Source organism: Ambystoma mexicanum, chromosome 6p (genome assembly GCF_040938575.1).
Source record: "Ambystoma mexicanum isolate Mex_15411 chromosome 6p, UKY_AmexF1_1, whole genome shotgun sequence".
Classification (NCBI taxonomy): Eukaryota; Metazoa; Chordata; class Amphibia; order Caudata; family Ambystomatidae; genus Ambystoma; species Ambystoma mexicanum.
In genome coordinates this window covers 46,027,703-46,042,974 of record NC_090935.1, presented here as the reverse complement: position 1 = coordinate 46,042,974, position 15,272 = coordinate 46,027,703, and positions in this window count along the sequence as shown.

Here is a 15,272-nt window from a genome sequence, read left to right as displayed (position 1 = left end):
CAATTTCTCCCTGGTGAGGTTGGTCTCCTGCAATAATGCTATATCAATCCTCATCCTTTTCAGGTACATCATCACCTTGTTACACTTCAAATAGCTATTGAGGCCCCTGACGTTCCAGGTAACCACTCGAAGGCACCACGACGCCATGGCTACAATATCCCGCCCTCCATCTCCGCCCCTTATCCCGCCTGCTAAGATTCACATTTTGGCTAGTTACCCTTTCCCTCCCAACAAACACCCCCTCTACCCGCTTCCCAACTACAAACCCCCACAACCCCCCTTCCCGTCACCCCACCCTTCCAAACCCCAACAAATGCCCAGCTCCATCCCTGAATCTCAGGCAACCCCGTGTTTGGTTCTGCCTTGGTATGCCGAGGACAGAAGCCCAGCAGGGTGTCACTGGACTACCAGTGACCTAACTAAACTACTCTAAATGGGGGTATGAGGACTAGCTTCGCAAGGCTCTTTTGTTGTGCTAACAAACTCAGTGCTCATGGGTTGTATCCAAATATAACCTGATCAAGCCCGCCCTTAAGCTACATCTTGCACAATAATCAAGTCCCATAGTCTTAGGCTGCGACCCCCCTCGGTGCAGCATACACAGATTACTTATCTCTTCCATCACCTTCTCCTGTCTGGATGCCTGATTCCTGGGGGCAGCTCTGCGTGTCGAGCCACCCCATGTGAAAACAGAAAAATAATATGAGGCCGGGAAGCCCAAATAGAAACACACCAACACAGGTTACAAAGAAACATACAAGTGCTTTATTTCAAGCTACAACAGTTACCAAGTCAATTGACAAATGGATAGCTATTCGGCTCTCAGTATAACATAACGAACTTCAACGAGGGTTCGATGTGTTAGTGAGAGACCGCATATTTGAATACCCAGGCCTTTTATACAATTTGTCCAGCCTTTGGCCAACCCTCTTGCGGGTTAACCATTCTGCGAAATATAATTCTGGTCTTAGGGTTCCTTGCCAGGTCAACCTTTAATATATGCATTTCGATTAGTTTCGCTGATATAAGTAGTACATTTACATATAGGTCAACAGTAGGACAAGGTCTCTGTTCGCGACCCCGACAAGTGGCCTGCAGGCATATTAATTATTCAGTTGTGCGGAGGTCACAACGGCCAGAATCTTATTCAGAATGTCATTTGGCCTCCATTTTGATGTTCAGGGTGACTTCTACATAACAAAAGAACCTAAAATGGAAGCTTAATCCAAGATGGCGGCTTACATTAATTTCTCTAAGGTCAAAACCTTGTCATGGAGTTTGTTCATGCATGATGTTTAGACAACTTGGCGTAGGCCAATACACATACAATTATTACAATAGGAGGCATAATATTATTTCTATTCCGACAAACCCTCCTTTTGGCCTATGCCAAGTGCTAATACCATTTCTAATGTCTTTGTAAATAACTCCATGCATTGTCGTCCATACATCCAGAATCGTTATTTGTAATATCTATAGCCATTAGGTCGTTCACCAGAACCTCTTGCAACACAAACTCTTTAGATGCTGTATCTGGGGCATACACTTTATGTCCTATCGTGCGCACCGCCTGAGCGCAACATCCCCCTAGCATTGCCCATATACTAGGTAGACATTGGATACAGCAACAAAGGAATAGCAGAATTCCCAAAATAACCAGTATGACAGAAAGCACCTTCCAGGATCGTAGGGAATCCCAGAACCAAGTACTAAGACTCCAATCCCCCACAGGGACATACACTTCTGAACTAAGGACGTGCAAGTTCTGTATTGCTTTGAAAATTGTCGGTGAGGAATCTGGTGCGAAAACACAACAAGCGGACCCCACTAATTTACATACTCCACCACGTTCTGCCAGAATGACATCTAATGCCATCTGGTTTTGGAGCGCTACCAATCTTATTGCTTTCTGTTCCAGTGTCATATTGTAGTGCAGGGGTCTCCAACCTTTACGTTAGCTAGAGCTACTTGTAGTGGAGGCCAACAGTGGAGAGCTACTAGCGGGCAATATTGGGGTGGGGATATTTATAAACCTCTGAATTTTTACCAATATTTTTTGGCCCAATTATTTCCTCTCTATAAACAGATGGAATAACATATACCTTCACGATTATATTAAGAACTTCAAAAACCTCTTTGTTGCATTATTATTTATTAGTAGCTGTCTCAAAAAGACAGATATTTTTTGGCTACCACACAAATATCCTGTCATTTTTGTGCCCTTCCTTTGTGTTTTATGCAGTCTTTCTACATGCTAAGCACACTATTGTTTTCCAAATGTGCATTTCTCACTTCCATAAAAAAACAAAAGTAATTTCCAAATTGAAAAATGCTGCTTGAGTTTACGAGTTTTCTTTGGCCCTCATTACGACCCTGGCGGAAAGCGACTGACCGGAGCGCCACAGCGTAAATAGCGTTTCCGCCATTGCACGAAGGAGCAAAGTGCGGCCCATTCCGACCCATCGGGCACGAGCACCACGCCACGGCGGAAGTGCAAAGTCCCCGATGGCGGAAATGACCCCAAAACGGCCCACACCGCCGCCGTACGGCGCCCTAGGTGCAATACCGCCACCCCTCTTAGCGGTCACCGCAGTGTGCGCCTACCGGAAAGTACGGTGACCGGAAATATACGGAAACGGAAGTTAAAACATGGGCCCGGAACGGGAAACATCCCGGCGTACACCTATAAAAACACTAAAACCACACAACCACTAAAATCACTACCCTGAAACACACCCCAACCCGTCAACCACCCTAGCGAAACCAAGAAAAATGGGAAAAGTAGCGAAGAAAGCGTGCGACCGCAAGCGGCAGGTCCACTTCTCCCGTGAGGAACTCACCGTGCTAACAGAGACCCTCCAGGAGAATGCTGCCGTCGTCTTCTGCACGCAAATGACCAGGACGGCACTTGCAAACAAGAAGGCCATATGGGCTCTGGTGGCACAGCGGGTAAGTGCGGTGGGGACCGCACCCCGCACCCCACAGCAATGCCGCAAGCGATGGGACGACCTGCGGATACGCGTCCGCAGCATACTCTCTGTCAACCGCAACATTGCCACAGCCACCGGGGGAGGTCCTGAATCACCCATCAAGTTGACCCCCTGGGAAGAAATCTGTGCCTCCACCATCGGAATGGAGAGCATAGAGGGAGTCGGAGGGATGGAGAAAGGAGTGCAGACATCCGAAGATTCAGGTAGGTGGGCCAAATAGAACAATGCCAAATCCACAAAGTCCATCCATGTGAAGTACCATGCGTCCACATAGTGCAACAGAAACACATGTCCAGGAGAACGTCCACACACATCGGCCTGATAGCGCACGTTAAAACCCACAATAAATACATAAATAATTAAAAACCCCTAATACACGCACTACACGTGCAGCAGGCACACCCTAACTGCAGGCTGCCAAACAACTGCACCCTCACTCCACACACAAATCAAAGCACCTCCAAGGCCCCGACCCAAATCACCCTCAGGTACCACCCCAAAGCATGTGATACAATGCCATTCCAATTCCCACAGACCCATCAATAACCCTCGCCCTCCTTTACTCCACCACAGGGTCCGATCCAAACGACGAGCTACAGGACACCCCTACCAGCACACCTGCAAAGAGGGCCAAGACCAACGGCCAGAGACCCTCCACCTCAGCTGCACGCATCAAGACACGGCAGCAGCACAAATCAGGTGGCAGCACAGAGGAGGGAACATCAACAGGCACCCCAGCAGCCAGCATGCCCACAACACCACCACCACAGGTCCCCCCAATGGATGCCACAGAAGGCACTGCCTCTGGTGGCAGCAGCACCATAGGTGACACCCCATTGATGGCAGCATGCTCGGACACAGAAAACGGGGATGCCGAAGTCAGATCCATCCATGACCTGTCCCAATCCCCCTGTCTGTCCCATCCCGTACAACATGAGGATACCACGCAGGGGCACCCACAAGACGACGACTGGCCATCCCCCACAAGCCCTGTGGCAAGGCAACATGAGGACAACAGCCCCTCTGTGACACCCCCGCAAATGGCCATGGCCCAGCAGAGGCAACAGTCCCTCGACCAGTTGATCGAACAACAGCAGCAACTGGCCACACTCCTCAAGGACCATGCCGATGAATGTGGGGGCACTAAGGCAGACATAGAAACATCAACTGAGACACTTAGGGCAGAAATGGAGAGAGGTACAGAGACGCTAAGGGCACAAATTGAGAGAAGCACCGAGAGCCTGAGGGGGGAACTGCATGCGACGTCCAAAGACGTATGTGCCGAACTTGCCGCAGTGCGCCGTGTGCTCACTGAGCTCTCGCAAACCCTTAGGGACATGCATGGACGTGAGCAGGCAGACACATCATCCGTTGCAAGTTCCGTCCAGGGCAGCCCCCAACGTAGATCTGGAAGGAACCTGCGCTCCACAGGCAGGGGTGCCCCTGATACCCGCAGAGGGGGCATGCAATAGCGACAGCCCACTGACAATGAGCATCTTTGGACACTGGTGTTCGGGGGGGAGGTAGGAGGGTGGAGGGGGTGTGTTGGGCTCACTTGGGTGGCGGGTCGATAGGGTGTTCAACATGATATCACATATGCCATAAAAAGTGCACGATCAACCAATGAGAAGTGTGGACATTGATCTTTGTGTACTAGGCCATCATAGGCGTACAGTCCATATTGTGCATGTCCCAGACACACGCAGTGCCACGAGTCCCGTGTCCATGTATCAGCCACCAGGCGTGAGTGCTAGAAGCATACATCAATGAGATGCTGACGAATGTCACGGGCCTCCGGTGCCTCGCAGACTCCATAAGGTGCTGCCACATCCCCACCCTCATCATGACCATCATCAGGTGCTTGCAGTTCTGCGTCAGGGGGCATGGGCACATTTCTACGTACGCACATGTTGTGGAGCATGACACATGCCATCACCATCTTTGCAACCTTCTCATGGCGGTACAGGAGTGCCCCGCCAGACCTGCTGAGGCAGCGGAAACGAGTCTTCAGTAGGCCGAATGCCTGTTCAATGACTACACGGGTACGTGAGTGGGCATGGTTGTAGTCCTCCTCATGCTGGTCCCGTGGGTTCCGGACTGGTGTGAGGAGCCATCTCTTCAGTGGATATCCAGCATCACCTGTATGTGGACGAGAAACGTATGATGTGGAATGCCATTGATACGTACGCACACCCCCACCCCCTTCCTGGCAGGTCATTGCCAATTCACATACCCCACATCATCATGCATGTAATGAGACTCACCGAGTAGCCAGGATCTGTTCCCTGCGTGTCGCTCCATGTAGCGTGGTATTGTAGAGTTCCTCAAGACCATAGAATCATGGGTTGATCCAGGGAATCGGGCACAACAATGTGTAATGATCCTGTTGGAGTCACACACCATCTGTACATTCAGGGAATGAAATTGTTTTCGGTTGCGGTACTGGGCCTCCATGGCATGTGGGACGACCAATTCAACATGGGTGCAGTCGATGGCACCAATGCAACCCGGTATGCCGGCAAGTGCATGGAATCCCACTTTTGTGTTGGTTATTTCCTGCTCCGAGCGTGGTAGAGAGATGTAGTCGTCTGCGTGCTGCAGGAGGGCATCGAGCACTTGCAATAGTGTCCGTGAGAACAGTGGCTGAGAAATGCCATGCAACTGTCCGACTGTGTGCTGGTAGGTGCCTGTGGCCAGGAAGTGTAGTACAGACACCACCTTCAGTAGGGGTGGGATGGCGGTTGGGCTATCTATCATGCTGACAAGGTCAGCCTGTGTCATGTCCACAATGGCGGCTATGGTGTCCCGGTCCAGACGGTAGAGGGTGTGGATCTGCTCATCAGTGAGGTTGAACGGATGTGCTCGGAGGCGTGGTATTGCGGGCTGCCTGCGTGGTGGTAGTGGCTGTGCTGGTGGGCCTTGCTGGCCCTGCCTTGGCCTCCTCCTCCTGCGTCTCCTCCGTGCGGCTGGTTGTAGTTGGTGTTCGTCTTCTTCTTGGAGTCGGAGCACTTGCAGTGCTATCAGGTCCCCCAGGGCCAACATCGCGAGTCCTGCCGGTAGCATTTCGGTGTGGTTGTGGGAGGAGACTGGCTGTGCAATTTATGTGTTTTCAGGCTGTATGGCCTCCACCTGTGGTGATTGATTCCACCTGTGCAAACTGCTCTCCCCTTTGGCCGAGCACGTCCCGCGCACAACGCTGCAATTCGGGGAATTGTATCTTGCTATTGCAATCATGTATTTGTACTAGGGCTGTACCGAATAGCATATTTAGTATTCGGCCGGATACCGAATAGTTTGTCAACTATTCGGCCGGAGCCGAATAGTGAGCCGAATAGTTTTTTTTTTTTAGGCCCCCCTATGCAATACAATCTCGGGCCACCAGCTTTGGCCCGGTGGCCCGACAAACGCAACATTATTGCGGTGAGGCCGCGGGGGTTCCCTGAGGCCCCGCGGCCTCACCGTGGTGAGGGGGATGGGGGGCACCGAGGCCGCCGGGGTCGGCAAAGTGCCCCGGCGGCCTCATGAGTCTGGGGGGGCCGCTCTTGTAGGAGCGGCCCCCCAATGCAAAATAAACGTCGGGCCACCGGCTTTGCACCGGTGGCCCGACAAACAGAACATTATTGCGGTGAGGCCGCGGGGGTTCCCTGAAGCCCCGCGGCCTCACCGTGGTGAGGGGGATGGGGGGCACCGAGGCCGCCGGGGTCGGCAAAGTGCCCCGGCGGCCTCATGAGTCTGGGGGGGCCGCTCTTGTAGGAGCGGCCCCCCAATGCAAAATAAACGTCGGGCCACCGGCTTTGCACCGGTGGCCCGACAAACAGAACATTATTGCGGTGAGGCCGCGGGGGTTCCCTGAGGCCCCGCGGCCTCACCGTGGTGAGGGGGATGGGGGGCACCGAGGCCGCCGGGGTCGGCAAAGTGCCCCGGCGGCCTCATGAGTCTGGGGGGGCTGTCCTGTAGGAGCGGCCCCCCAATGCAAAATAAACGTCGGGCCACCGGCTTTGCACCGGTGGCCCGACAAACAGAACATTATTGCGGTGAGGCCGCGGGGGTTCCCTGAGGCCCCGCGGCCTCACCGTGGTGAGGGGGATGGGGGGCACCGAGGCCGCCGGGGTCGGCAAAGTGCCCCGGCGGCCTCATGAGTCTGGGGGGGCCGCTCCTGTAGGAGCGGCCCCCCAATGCAAAATAAACGTCGGGCCACCGGCTTTGCACCGGTGGCCCGACAAACAAAACATTATTGCGGTGAGGCCGCGGGGGTTCCCTGAAGCCCCGCGGCCTCACCGTGGTGAGGGGGATGGGGGGCACCGAGGCCGCCGGGGTCGGCAAAGTGCCCCGGCGGCCTCATGAGTCTGGGGGGGCCGCTCCTGTAGGAGCGGCCCCCCAATGCAAAATAAACGTCGGGCCACCGGCTTTGCACCGGTGGCCCGACAAACAGAACATTATTGCGGTGAGGCCGCGGGGGTTCCCTGAGGCCCCGCGGCCTCACCGTGATGAGGGGGTATGGGGGGGGGGGGCGTCACTTACCTGGTGATTGGGTCCGGGTGCTGGCATAGGAAGTGAGGGACGGGAAGAACTGTTCCCTTCCCTCGCTTCCTATTTCAACACGTTAGGCTGGTTCCTCTGTGGTCAGACTGCAGAAGCCAATAGGCAAACAGCTTGTTTGGCTTCTGCAGCCTGAACACTGTCAAACATTCTATGATTGGCTGTCATCTCCCAAACAGGGAGAGGGCAGCTAATCATAGAAAGTGGACTTCGGCTTCGAGTCCCTAAACAGAAACTATTCTGCCGAAGCCGGATAGCTGTATTTCAGCCGAACTTCGGCAGAATAGGGACTCGAAGCCGAAGTTCGGTACAGCCCTAATTTGTACCCGATGGCCGTGTAAGATTGGTTGATATGTTCATTCTGCTGTGGTCCCATTGTTTCACATACTATCTGTGCAGTCGCGAACAGACTTGTGAGGGGTCAGTGGAACGTAGTACTCGAGTAACGGTGGGCCCTCATGCATCACTGTACTGAGTTGCAACGACGGGCGGGGCGTCCCATTCGTGGGTGAAGGCAGTTGCCATTTTCACACACAGCCGCACTCGATGGAATAATTAGTGATTTCAAACGGCCACAGATGCCTTTTCGACGTGATGTTGCAAATGAGGAATTCGAAGGGCGGCGCTTTCGGTTTCCAGCTAGCGGCGAGGAGATGCCCACAGGTCTGACTGCAAATATAACGTTCTATTGTTCTATGTCCTTGAGACAGGGCCCATGGCGAGGGAGCAATGATTGATATGAATAGTTTGGGATGCGCAATAGCTACGTGGGCGATGAGGCCGTCCGTTCCCAAATACATGTTACTTCACAACACTGGAATTACGGGCTGGGGCACTGTGGATTTAGCAGGCTGCATAACGCACAGACTCAATGGATGTTTCTAATGTTATGTGAGTAATTATTCAGGCGTTTTGATCCCGGGATGAGGGAATGATGGATGGATGCATGGGCAGGTGATTTGATACAGAGTTTGCCATGTACAGGGCTTCTTGGGATCTATCCGCCTCCCCTACGCTATGTGATGCAGGGCTGCCATAGTGGGACCATCGTCCATCTGGCCTTGTTGAGCCCTCCCTGTCTCGAGGCGCCCTCAGACACTTGTGTCCATGCACGTTAACATTCCCATCTGATGGAATCTGTTTTGACAGACGCTTGCACAGGTACACTCGTTTGTGATGGTGTTTGCACCTCGATATAGATGGTTATGAGTCGCAAGTGGTTTTGGGGTGGTGATGATCCTTTTGAGTGGGCTAGCATGCATATGGCTGTGGATTTCGTGTGATCATTGAAGTGAGTTGTTGGAATGTAGTTCTGATGGCCATTCTGTTCTTTTTCTTTTCTTTTGGTTGACAGGTATCTCCTCCCCTTTTGCCACTGCCATCTGTATGCCACTCCTGCAGATGGATTTTACTCCCGACACCTGCTGCTTCGTGTTAATCAGTGGAGCAGCATTACGATCTTATGGGACGATCGCCAATGGCCCACATGCCCTTACGCAGTACTGGTGGCTCGGAGCAACATTTCGGCCTTTCAGCTGGACTAGTGCCTCCCCATTGGGACGGCCCTGCGGTTCTGTGCGCTTCCATGTTGCCTTTTCGTACGTGAATGTGGCTCTGTGTACCATGGGGGAACAGGGCGACACACAGGTAGTGGCTGGTCATTTCTTGCGGAAGCAGCCCACAATGGTGATTAGTGTTTTGGAGTTCATGGCCTGATGGCTGTATGGGCTTGGTGATTTTGATGTGCATAACATTTCTATTCTGATTTGGCCCGTGTAGCGTTTTTCTTTGCAAGTGATGTGGCATATGCCTATTTGGGGGGCGATGTATTGTGAGGAGATCTGCATTGGGTTCCAGCTTCGGGGTTTAGTTGCGTGGTACTGTGCTGGGCGCGTTTGCCTACGAAGCCCAGTGAGGTCAGGGATGGGGGCTGCCAATATGACTGTTTGAATGTTGTCATGCTCAGGGGCGGGGGATTGGGTTTTGTGTAACAGATGCCGGTCAGCCAGGTGGACTGGTGGAATGATGTGATTTTCGGAATATTGCTGGTCACAGGTGCCTGTGTTTGCGTGCGTTTCTTGGTGGGGGACTGTGGTCATGTCCATTGGGATGGCTTCTGTATTCGTGCCATCTGTGCCCTGCAGCTCCCATTGGCCCCTCTTGTGTTTCTTTTGTTCGTTGCCATGCATGGGTGACTTGTACATTTCAATGGTTGCATTGTGGCTTCATTGCACCTACGGGGAGTTGTACTTTGTGGGCAGGGAGCGGTGTACAGGCACTCAGTGGGGCCGTTTACGGTTGATTCGCGATGCCGTACTTCTCGCCATGGCGGAATGGTACATTACGCCATGCCTGATGGCGTTAGGTACATGTCCGCTAGGGTCGGAATTGGCGTACCGTTGCGCCATGGTGGTGTTTGCGGTTTGGCATGGCGCGCGCGCGCGTGCTTGGTGCAGTTAGCGTTGGCGTTCACTACGGTGTCGCTAATGGCTTCGTACTTTGCGGTAACGGGTCATAGTCGCACCGAGCGCTATTCAATGGCGGTATTGCATTTCCGCCATCGTTTTTCGATTTCCGCCAGGGTCGTAATGAGGGCCTTTGACATTTTTTTTGTCAGACACCACCAATACTCTGTTATTTTTGTGCCCCTCTGTGTTTTAGCACATGTTATACTTATACAGATGTTATGTTTGTCAAACTGGTTAATCACAAATTAATGCTTCTGTTATGCTGACAGCAGTTTTTAGGAAATTAAACTGTGGGTTCATGGGTGCCAACTTTTGATTTTCACTACAGGGGCAGGAATATCACCACCCCTGCCCTGAATATAAGCAAGCAACCAGCCCAACCCATCCCCTGGCCAAACACATTTTATAGCACTTTTTTTAATACGGCATTACAAAAACTCATACGATTAACAACCTGTAGTTTTAAATATATAACATCTCAGCATCGGTCTGTCAACCTGCAGAGCTACCCTAGTAGGCTTCTACTGTACAGCGTGTCTACGGATCGCTTAATGTACTAAAAGTGGGTGTACCTGGTCATGGAAGTGATTTAAAGTGGAAATGTACAGTGTGGAGTTTGGAAAGAAGCCACATGAAAGAAATTGCACAATTTTTAAAATATTATTTTCAACAATTCCAGGCGAGCGGCAGTGCTACTGTGATATTTTCATTGCATGGTCACAATGATCCTGATCCTTCCCCAGCCCCTCCGACATCTCTGGTAAACAAGAGCAGCTTGCTTAAGCAAGACAGTGTCGTGGGGGCGCACAAGGCCAACTGTGGTACTACAGGCGGCCTGCAGAAGAAGATTGTGATACTGACACTTGTCCGTTAATTTACAAGCAGATTCACATGGCACAGCAGCCAAGCTCCCCACCTGCAATTGGGACGACCAGAGTTCGGACCCTGAACACGGAAAATATCCGCAAAATACACCATTAAATAATTTAGCTTAAGCAAGTGTTTATTTTTCGGTATGTTTAACGCGGGTTACTGAAGAGGCTCAGGCGAGCTACTAGTCGCCCGCGATCGACCATTTGGCGACCTCTGTTGTAGAGTATATCCGTGGTCCGGTTGATGGTTCTCTCCAGTACTCTTGCTAGCCCCCTAATATTTTCAGAATTTGCTATCTGTCCCCAAAATGGCACAACTGATTTTGTTATATCTCCCAATATTTGCCCAGGGGTATCTCAATTCTCGTCCCGCCGTGGGCGAGCCTTAGAAACTTCCAATGTGCTAGCTATGAATACCCCAGGTAACAGGATTCCTAAATAACAGGTTCCCTGCCAATCCTTGGGCAACCAGGGAAATGCTGTATTACCGCAAACGAAGTAGACAGGCCCCCCTACATATAGAGGCCTGTTCTCTCCGGTCAAATTTACAATGTTCACACAACCTTCAAAATCTCCCATTGACCGAGTGCCATTTCTTTGTACACAGAAGGGGACTGAATCGGGGCTATGGTTAATAGAGTAGGAAGGAGGCACGGCGTCCTTATTGCCTATTGGACCCATTTTAAAGGAAATTAGAGTTTGGAAAGGAAGAGACAGTTTATCAGATGGCCTAATAGAATCAACATTAGGCTTACTTCTATTTGCAAAAAGGGAGCATCCCAGGGGAGTCAATTCACGTTTCTCAAAATTATTTAAATGAGTTCCATCAAAGTTCCCTGAGATGCTGTCATTCCAACGGCCAAAGAATAGTGCTCTAAGAGGGGCATAGCAAGCAGTCGTTAAAGGTAAAGGGTGAATATACCATCCTAGCCCCTTGTTCCCATGCTGCGGTAAATGGGTGCAGATCCAGCAATTACTCTTATTAAAAATGGCATGCGTTGAATTCATTATTATCATTAAAGTGTTATTATGATACTTTCGTCTATGCTGGGAGTCCCTAGGTGACAGAGTATGAAGGTGTACAGAGGGAGTCAGAGCAGTAGGCACAATTTCAATTGGCAGAAGAGGCTCTAGAGGATACATTTCTTCAAAGTACCAGAGTCCCACGGCAGTAACTATACAAATTCCAATTACTATCATCACAACACAGCAATACGTTTTCGGGGACCAGGCACATTGTTTATTGTCCGAGTTGGTCACCCCCTTATTTACAAGTCCAATGCGAGCAGCAGCGGTGGAGGTGGCAGACATCGTATTTTCTCAATCGATGACCCCAATGTTCGTTGCTGGCGACACTATGGGCCTCATTACGACCCAGGCGGTAAGTTACCGCCTGGGCCGTGACTTTACCACCATGGCGTAAACTACGTTTACGCCATGGTGGTTGGCGGACTTACCGCCCCATTCCGACCTTGGCGGGGCGGTAAGTCCCCAATCCCCATTTACCCTTCCCCATTCCCATTTTTGCCCCATAGGGCATAATGGGAGTGGGGAAGGCGTTAATTACGCCACCGTAAATTACGGTGGCGTAATTAACTCCATGGTCCCTTAGCGCCATGGATTTTAACACCTGCTAAAAGCAGGTGTTAAAAGCACCATGGCGCTAGGGGACCTCGTAATTGGCGGTAAGGGGTCGGCGCAGCTAACGCTGGCGTTAACCCCTTACCGCCTGGGTCGTAATGAGGCCCTATGTCCTTAGTCCTTCCCCAAGCCTAGCCAGCAGAATCCTTTTCCAAAACTTTCTTTTTCCAAAAACTCTCAATAACTCTTTTCTTTTCCAGATGCACAGGCAAAACCTGTGCCATAGTTCTATTTTCGTCGTCGAAGGTCGTACCTGGTGGTCCCCGGTACTGTTTGATCCGGAAATAAGGTAACGTCACTTCCTGAGGGAAGCAATGTATCAGAGGCGACGGAAGTCGCAGAACTTGAAACAACGTTTTCCGGAAGTGACCTTTCCAAAGAGTGTGGAGACAAAATGGACTGTTCCCCAAGCTCCACGGGCTCAGGGAGATTCTCCGACACACTCACATCGCTATTTGATACTCCAGGATCTGAGATTGTAGCATCAGCGAGGGGTTCTGCTTCTTCTGTAACGTGTGGCGTCGGGTGCGGAAGTTTCTTGACATGCGTCGCTTGGATCCAATGCTTCTTTCCAGCCACCCGCACTGCTGTCTGGGTGACCAACAGCACCTGGTAGGGTCCCCGCCAGCGAGGCGCGAGGCAGGAAGACCTTTCGTAGGCCTTCACCAGGACCCAACTTCCAGGCTGAATATTGTGTCCTGGGTCCGTAAACCGTACAGGTAAAGCTGATCGAACATGATGATAAATGAGATACCGATTTTTAGTCAACTGGTTACAGTAGTCCACAAGCAATACATTTTCAACCTCTCTCAATGCTTTAGGCTTCGGAAGAACCCAAATATTAGCAGGTCTCCCCATCACTACCTCAAATGGAGAAAGCCCAGTCTTAGTTTGAGGTGTGGCACGCATGGCTAACAATACAATAGGTAAGGCGTCCGGCCATTTCAGTTTGGTGCCGGCACATGTTTTAGCAAGTATATTCTTTAGGATACCGTTATGTCTCTCTACCAACCCAGCACTTTGAGGATGTCTAGCCGAGTGAAATCGCTTTTCAATGTGTAATGCTGTGCATATCTGCAAAATTACTGCTGCAACAAAATGTGGACCGTTGTCCGACCAAATTACTCTTGGCAGCCCAAATCGTGGGAAGAACTCCTTTACCATAGTCTTCGCAGTGGTTATGGCAGTAGCATCCTTAACGGGGAAAGCCTCAACCCATTTACTAAAAGCACAAATGATCACAAGGACATATTTTAGATTGTTACACCGTTCCATCTCAATAAAATCAAAGTGGATGACCTCAAAGGGAACAGAAGGAGGCCCAAAACGACCCCTTGGAGTTACTGTCCCCTTCCACACATTGTGCTGTAAGCAAATCATACAATCTTGGAAATAGTGCTGCATGATTTTCAAAATTTCATCATTTACCCAGACTTGTTCTAACATTTTCGTGATCTGCTGAGCACACACATGCGTAGGACCGTGTGCCATCGTAACCATCGCCAGCACATATGAATCAGGGAGCAACCATTTCCCTTCAGATGTATCCACCCAACACCCATCTTCGTCTAGTTTCCCCAACCCTTCGGCCCACTTTTTAGAGACTCCTCCATTGTGGCATCAGCTTGGATATCTCGTACAGACCCAATACCCTCATCCATTACATAGGCATCTCTTGTTTCTCTTAGAGCATACATGTCTGAATTAAGGTCTGTGGCCGTTTGCCTGGCTATCTGGTCAGCAAAAGCGTTCCCTTTCCCCACATTATCTATGACCTTACGATGCGCTGCACATTTCATGATCGCTAACTGACTAGGGAGCGCGAGTGCCAAGAGCAATTGCACTATCAGGGAGCCATGCTGAATCTTGGTCCCATGTGAGGTTAGGACCCCTCTTTCCGACCAGAGCCTCCCAAAGTTGTGAGCCACCCCAAAGGCATACTGGCTATCAGTATATATATTTTCTGTACGCCCTTCGGAGAGAGTTCACAAGCTCGGGTCAACGCTATAATCTCTGCGGCCTGCGCAGAGTTATGGGGAATTCTCTTAGTTTCAACAACCGTACTCAATGTAGTGACTGCATAAGCAGCTGTAGATGTACCATCCGGAAGTTTGAAGCAGGAGCCATCACAAAACAGCTCCCCTTCCGCATTATCCAAATGAGTATCTATAAGGTCTATCCTGCCCTTTGTTTCCTGTTCAGTAGTATACAGGCAGTCATGTGATTCTTCGTCACCGCAAACAGTATTTTGCGGGGAAGGTAGGAGTTCAGCCGGATTAAGAACACAACACCTCTTAATTTGAATGTGAGGGTAAAACAAAGGTAATTCATACCTCGTCAGCCGTGCAGAGGTGAGGTGCTGTGTTTGGGTTTTATTCAATAGGACATCTACAGAATGAAGTACCATCAGGGTTAAATCATGGCCTAGGACCATTCCCTCACTCTGTTTTACAGACGCGGCAGCAGCAGCGACAGCTCGCAAACATCTTGGCAAAGCGCATGCGACTGGATCAGGGGCGGAAGAGTAGTAGCCGCACGGTCTTTTCTTCCCTCCGTGTTCCTGTGTTAACACAGACAAAGCACATCCATCACATTCATGCACAAACAACACAAAGGCCTTATTGTAATTTGGAGTACCCAGAACCGGTGCAGAGCATAACGTGGCTTTGAGAAGCTCAAATGATCGGTGATGTTCCGGTTTCCATGGCAGCGGCGAAGAAATGCCCTTCTTCGTCACGGCCAACATCGGTTTTATCACTAGT